Source organism: Poromitra crassiceps (assembly GCF_964638095.1).
Source record: "Poromitra crassiceps genome assembly, chromosome: 23".
Taxonomy (NCBI): Eukaryota; Metazoa; Chordata; class Actinopteri; order Beryciformes; family Melamphaidae; genus Poromitra; species Poromitra crassiceps.
In genome coordinates this window covers 17315270-17322769 of record NC_139639.1, presented here as the reverse complement: position 1 = coordinate 17322769, position 7500 = coordinate 17315270, and positions in this window count along the sequence as shown.

Below are 7500 nucleotides of genomic sequence, written 5' to 3'. Positions count from 1 at the left end.
GCCTCTGTGCCACTTCAGGAGAATAGATGTGCGTCTGCATGAACGTGGTGATGTTTCGGGGCATCTTGTCCAGGTCCACAACTCCATGCTGATGCCTCTGGGTGGCATGTGCTCTTTGGGCTCCTTGTGGCATGCCTTCCACGGCAGTTGGTGAAGGCGGCCTCTGGGGAATGGCGTCATGACGTCATCGGGTGTCTCTCAGGTTGTCATCCGACCATGTGTTATACCTTGTTCCTGGCCTCCTTGAGGTGGTTCTCCAACACCCTTATCCTCGAGTTCTTATCTTTGACCTCCTCATCGACCTGGCTCAGGAGTTCCTCAGCCTGCTGGAGTTTTTCCTCCAGCAGATATGTGCCATGAGCTTGGTTCAGCTCCTGTTGATGGTGGGATAGTGTCTGCTGCTGCTGTGGGTGCTTGTAGTTGGCTGATCAGTTTGCATGCTATAGGGAGCCGAGGATTTTAACCAGCTTCTCCTTCCTGCTCTGGCTGGGGGTGTTTGCCATCAACATGCTTGTTGTTGTCATCAAGCTGATGGTCTCTGGGTCCTGAGGGTTCTAGCACAGTTGGGTGTGGTGTCATCCCAATGGGTAAATGGGCTGGGCTCAGAATAAAGCAAAGTAGTTCCACAGACAAGTGCTTTCCATGATCAAGCATCCAAACATACCGTAGTTACAACGTACCCCCATCATACCCTGAGGTACAGTTACACCTTTTGTTGCTGGGGCTGTACATCTTTGTCGACAAATTGCTTTATTCGCATGATGGTCACATGCATGATTTATCTAATAAATAATGTAACAAATAATCCTAAATCTGATGTGTTCAGATATAAAATGGCAATCATCTGCTGGTGTCTCTCTCTCTCAACTGCATTCTTTTAACACTCAAATGCACCCTCTCCATTGGATGTTACAACATTTTCCATCTGAAACAATGAGACAATCTGAGCTTGATCTCTGGCAACGGCATTCAGCAAAGGAAGACATTGTCTTTTCAGTGCATTGAATGTCCTCTGTCACTTAATGTTTTGCAGGGTAGTCATACATTATTATTATTTAGATAGCACTTTCTTACAAAGTTACAAAAGTTCTGAACACCAAAAGATTAAAACAATGACATGTCATTGTTGGGCAGATAACATGTACAGTAGATAGAGAAGAATGGTGAGGGGTGCCTCCTCCTACCTGTTGGTGTGTCAGTTGGTTTCATCCCCGTAAACCTCACAATCCATTGTGTTCAGGAAAGTCTTATCATCGATGGATAAAGATGTGTTTGTCATCTACAGTTGTCTGTAAACATTCCCTTGCCTTGTCTCGCAGCTTTGGTTGATAGCTTTCATTCAACTCTGGGAATGTTGGGAAGTTATGTTTTTGTGAACAGGATTTGAGGTGTGAGATAACTCAGTAATTATATGTTAGTTTTCTGTACATTGACAGAGTGGCCTTGCTCCATTCAGGTGCATTTCCCTATATGACCTGGATTCCCTAACCTTGTGGACTTACAATGTCTTTTCCCAGATGACATGTTGGTGGCTGGATGAGAGGTGGGGGCTGTGGAGATAAACCTGCTTATGCACACAGAAACTCTGCATGTTGTACAAATACACCTGGAACACGCCCACTATACATGGGAACTGGGCCCGACATCCACTTAAAACACAACCACAGAAAAGAGATGTTGGCAAGCTGGTCTAATGTCACTATACCTCGGTCAAGTCTGTCAACAATAACCAAACAGCCAAACATGAACACACAATGTTAGCCTGTTTGATGTTCCTAGACTCTTTTTCTCCTTCTTTTTTCATCTTCCTCTCAATAGAGGGGAGTCTGAAAGGCAGAGTAGAGATGTTTAAGAACACATTGTGCCATGGTAAAACCCGCAGATGACAATAGCCTAGCGTTTTACACTAAAGAGGAAGTCAAAGAAGTTGAGGGGAGAAACACAGAGACAATACTTGAAAGAGTGACGATCAGTCTAACATGCTAAATCTCTGCCTTTGTGCCCTGATGCTTTGATCCGAAACTTCCAGTGAGCCTCTCGTCGGTTATTCAGATTACATAAGACTTCGACTTGCCATTATGCGCAGATTCCAGATGCACAGGAATAACCCTGCATTTGGATGACCATTGAGGGGTTTGGTTCCCATGTAGCTAGCAGGCAGATGCAAAGGACCACAGGATTATAATGATTGCTCTACCTACTGGTTGACGCTTACCTTCTAGTCTACGGTCTAGTTAATAGAACAAAGGGGTTCCTGGCTTACGTCTATCTGCAATGAACACAAGGAAATAATGAGAAAAATGAGAAACAGAAAGAATCGCAGACGAGTGATGATTACCATTCTGCTTTGCACGGAACACTTTGCTGAATTAAGGTTTAGTGCCTCTTATTTAGACTACTTTGTGTCAATCACAAATGGTTTACCAACTGCTTCAAACAAGCCGAGTCACTTCACAAGTTAAGGTGCTGGTCTTTCATTAACCTGGGCAGAGTCTGTCTTCATACTGATCACCCCACAGTAATAGCCAACAAACAGGATCCATATTAAGAGAGCAAATCTTGAAAACCTACACTGAAAGCATTAGACGATTATGAATATTCACATTTATTAATTAATACACAGGACAAGATGTTATCCCTTCTGCCAAAATCCGAGGAAAAACACATTTAGAAGCCCAATCCAGAATAAAACAAGCTAACAGGCTAACAAACTAATAAACAAGACACAATTTACCAGTTACCTACCCTAGCCAATAGCAGTATGAAACATGTCATTGGGGTTTTCAAGCGATGTTTCGTTAAGTTAGGCCCACGACACCTCAAGAAGGCTTAACGGTGTAATCCAGCATCCTGGAAACACCCCCCTCCATGCTACCACCGCACAACTGCATATTACCTCACTATCTAAGCCTAGCTATCCAGGTCGGTTCGGTATGACATTCTTAACTACACCACCACTGTCAATGATTCAGCCCTGTTGATGCAGACCGTCAATCATGACCAACAACAATCAATCTTACTTTAGCGAGCTCCCCAGCTAGCCCCAGAATGCCCAACTCAGTTAGTAAGGCAATAACGGACTTTGCCACAAAACCACGGCAGCCCACCTCTACAGGCCGCACTTGAGCCCTCCAACCTCGCTGCTCTGCCTCTGCTGCCATTTCAGCATACCTAGCTTTCTTGCGCTCATAAGCCTCCTCAACTCGATCTTCCCAGGGGACTGTGAGTTCGATAAAATAAACTATCTTCTCCACCTCAGACCACAGTAACAAGTCCGGACGTAGCTGGGTGCTAACTATATAATGCTAGGATGACTAGCTGTTCATTCAAGTCAACCCTCATTTCCCAGGCTCCACCTACACTTAGCTGCCCTAATTTGTGCCTGACCTTAATTGGTCTAATCTTTTCTCCCTCACGTACAAATTTGATCTGTTTAGTCTCTTTGCTAGCAACTAGAGAATTTACTTCTAGCCGCTTTTCCTCAACTGCAGCTGCCAAACATACACCTGGTTGTGACGCCAGGTGTATCGCCCCTGGGAAAGACTGACCTTACACCCTGACAGTTACACACAATTACACAATTCGACACAATTATTATCATGGCATGTGGCCTCTGTGCCACTTAGGAAGGTGGATGCATTTTGTCTTGGTCTTTGGAACAGGGGTTTACCCTACATATTGAAAGTCCACACTCATCATTCTCATCAAAAGACAATGTAAATTAACACTACACATCACAACTGCTGGAATGCATTGAACATGACAAATGTATAATATCTGACGGTGTAAGATTATCTGTAAGTAGATATGCCATTTATTTAACCATGCCATTGAATTGGATTTGTTTCGTTATCTGGACATGCTCATTATGGGAGTTAATTTTCAGATCTGCCTGTACTAAACATGACATTTAATGTAATGTACTTGTTCTCCCATAGAGCCAGTGCCAGAGGAATCCAGCAGCAGCACTCCAGGGTCTGTCTGTAGTCTGTACTCAGAGTTTGCATGATGGGTGGTGATGAACGTTAATATCCCTCATATCCATATCCAATGTAATCATGATTTCAGGTTTACAGAACAAGCTGGGGCAGCTGCATCTGCTGAAGTTCTGAAAATGAAAGATCTAAGGAAGCCCGGGCCTTCAGGCTCAGCTCTGACAGGTAGGTTTGTGTGTAGAGGAAACTCAAGAGCTCAAAGACTTTAAGCATGGGGATTATTTGACACTTGACCTTCATGAAAACCAGAATATGAACTAAACACCAAGATTGGATGCAGCTGGACAAGTTTGTAGCGTGATTTACTTATCAAGTAGTGTATTATTGTTTTAAATACATATTAATGATAGCTATGAAAGTATTGGTGATTGCAATGGGGAAGACAAGTTGTGCTGACAATAATGATGATGATGGCCAGGAGGAAAGACCCATGCTCCCCCACCGGCCGAGCCCTTCCCCCTGCCTGAGCCTCATGTGGAGGAAGAGCAGACTGAGAAAGAGGATGCTGAGGATGAAGAACATGGAGCTCCACTGGAGCTGATGGCCGAGGTACAATGTTGACAGCAGGGAGATAAATTAGTTTTTATTGTTTGTGTGTGTGTGTGTGTGTGTGTGTGTGTGTGTGTGTGTGTGTGTGTGTGTGTGTGTGTGTGTGTGTGTGTGTGTGTGTGTGCGCACCACCTGCTGGATCCTGTGCAGTGCTAGCACTAATTGTAGCACTAATTGGTGATACCTGTTGGAGCATGCAATCACTGTCGGTGTGTGTGTGTGTGTGTGTGTGTGTGTGTGTGTGTGTGTTTGTGTGACCTGCTGGCTGCTGTGGGTAGTGCTATGTCTCTGTGGGTGTCACCTGCTGGCTGGTGTGGGTAGTGCCCGTTGGAGCATGCAATCACTGTCAGTCTGTCTGTCTGTGGGTGTCGCCTGCTGGCTGCTGTGGGTAGTGCTATGTCTGTGCGTGTGTGGGTGTCACCTGCTGACTGATGTGGATAGTGCTATCACTAATTGGTGTGTGTTTGATGTGAGTAGTGCCTAATTGGCCACTAATTAGCCGTTTTTGGCTATTTAATCAGCCATAATGACCTACCGGTAATTCAAAAATCAGGCCATGTCACAATCTGCTTGGGATCTCTGCTGGTACCCGGCCAAATAGGAATGCTGAATGAAACAGGGAGGATACATACATACATAGGTTTGCTGTTTTCTGTGTTAGATAACTGATTTCTAGATGATTCTTACCACTCTTCATGCTTAATTTTAGTTATACTTTTAGTTTCAGTCAACTTGAACACACTTGATTGGGGAGTGATTGAAACTCAAGTAGGGATGTATGGTTTCAGTTCCTCAGAGCGGTGATGGGCAGAGACTTCCGGCTCGCCAGCAAACTGTGTCAGATGAGTATGTCTTTTGCATCCATAGTATGTGTCCGTCAATCAGTCAATAAAGCAGCCATCTGTGAAGTCAGCCAGCAGACGCCTCTTCTCTCCTCCTTCCAGTCCTCATCTATGAACCAGAGAATCTTGAGGCCCGGCAGTTCCTCCCACTGATCCAGGAGAAGCTACTGGAAGGTGAGAGTGACACAGACAGACACACACACACACACACACACACACACACACACACACACACACACACACACACACACTGCAACCCAGTCACCAGAATAAAACGTTGGCATTTTATGTGTCTGCAAACCTCGGCTAGTAGAACCGCAATGTAAATTTGAAACAAAAGGGCGGTTAATTTCAAAACCTCACCGCCTTTCCAGCGTTAAACACAAATAAAACAACTTTAACAACTTTGGTTAGGCCCTAACCATGGTTTGGGTTAGGCTTAAATAACAAAAACGTTAAATGTGACTTATGGTTGAAATGTAGACTTTGAACACGGCTCTGCGGTGTGAAAGGCAACAGTTAACACCGTCTGTCCACCCCGACCACAGCGTCCTTACTGGCCAGTGCATGGCCACGCGCACTATTTCAATAGCAGATGTTGATATAATGTATCTAGAGAAATGTTGATATGCGACACATTTTTGGTTCAGAAACGTTGAGATTCTACAGTACGTATCCATGGATTGCAGAAGTGCAACGTTTTATATGGCGACTGGGTTGCACACGGACACACACACACACACACACACACACACACACACACACCAAACACACTTTTAACCTTGTGTTCTTCCAATAGAGCAAGAGGAGGACCAGAGTAATGAGGATGATGATGATGATGATGATGATGATGGCTCAGACTCTGACTCAGGTCAGGAAAATGACTCAGATGACTCTGGGAGCGATGAAGAGTCCAGCCACTCCTCCTCCTCCTCCTCCTCCTCTACATCATCAGAGGATGAAGAGGAAGAAGCAGAGAAGCGAGGGAACAGCCACAAGCCGTGCCCACCTTCCAACCTCCCTCCCTAAATCTACTGGGTCAACATGGGTGTTTGTAGACACCCATGTGTAGACACCCATGTGTCTACATGACACATGGGTGTTATTTTTTTTCCAGATTTTGCAACATGTGTGTCTTTATTCCGCTCTGTTTCACCTGTAAATAAAGTATTTATTCCTGACACAGCTGACACCTTTGATGCCTTTGATTGATCCCTGCAAACGAAACGCTACAAAGGTTATTACAACAGACACATACAGTATACTCCATGACACTTGGAAACATAAATAGGCATTTTATTGAGGACAGTGGATGAGAAAGCAAAAATGTGTGTGGAGGGGAGTGAAGCATTTTTTTTTTTACACCGAGCAAAAATATGACAGGAATCTGCTTCATGTGCACACTGTATCATCCCTTTACGGTTTTGGTTTATGCATCACACAGACAGAGACAGCTAATGGAATGCTTTCAGGCAATATGATATTTTTAGTTATCATCACACCGTGGAGCTTATCTTTATGGTTTGACTCATATACGCGTGGATGGCGAAGAGAGAAAGTCGGAGCGCCATCTGATAAAAAAGGCTGTATAATTTGCAGTGGCTGAGTGAACATAATGGCTGGCCTCTGCCCATTCAGCCGACCAAGACACAAGCAAGAGAGAGTGACAGAGAGAGGATCCTCTAAATGCCCGCCATGGCTGTCATGTGACGCCTCAGTGTTATTGCCCATGTTAAGGTTATAAAAAGGGGCGCAGGGTTATCATGATCTTTAAAGTAATTATGATGCATGGTGCCTGTGTGCTTTCCAACGTGAAGGTGAATATTAAGTGGCATATTTGGATGGATGATGGCTCATTTGCTTGTACTGTATGCCATGAAAAGCATTTGAAACGGCTTGAAACGAGTGAGCACATGCCATATAACCTCAAATGTGATGTAGATTGTAGGCTACTCTGAGTATAAAAACCCATATAAAGCCACTGTCTTTGTTTGTCATCTCAAGGTCAATTCATGTGGCCACGTTACACCCTCGGGTCTCCATCCTTCAGCCTGTGACACCCACACCTGGAGACGACAAAGGGAGGGGTGGGCTGTTGCATACGTCATAGGTGT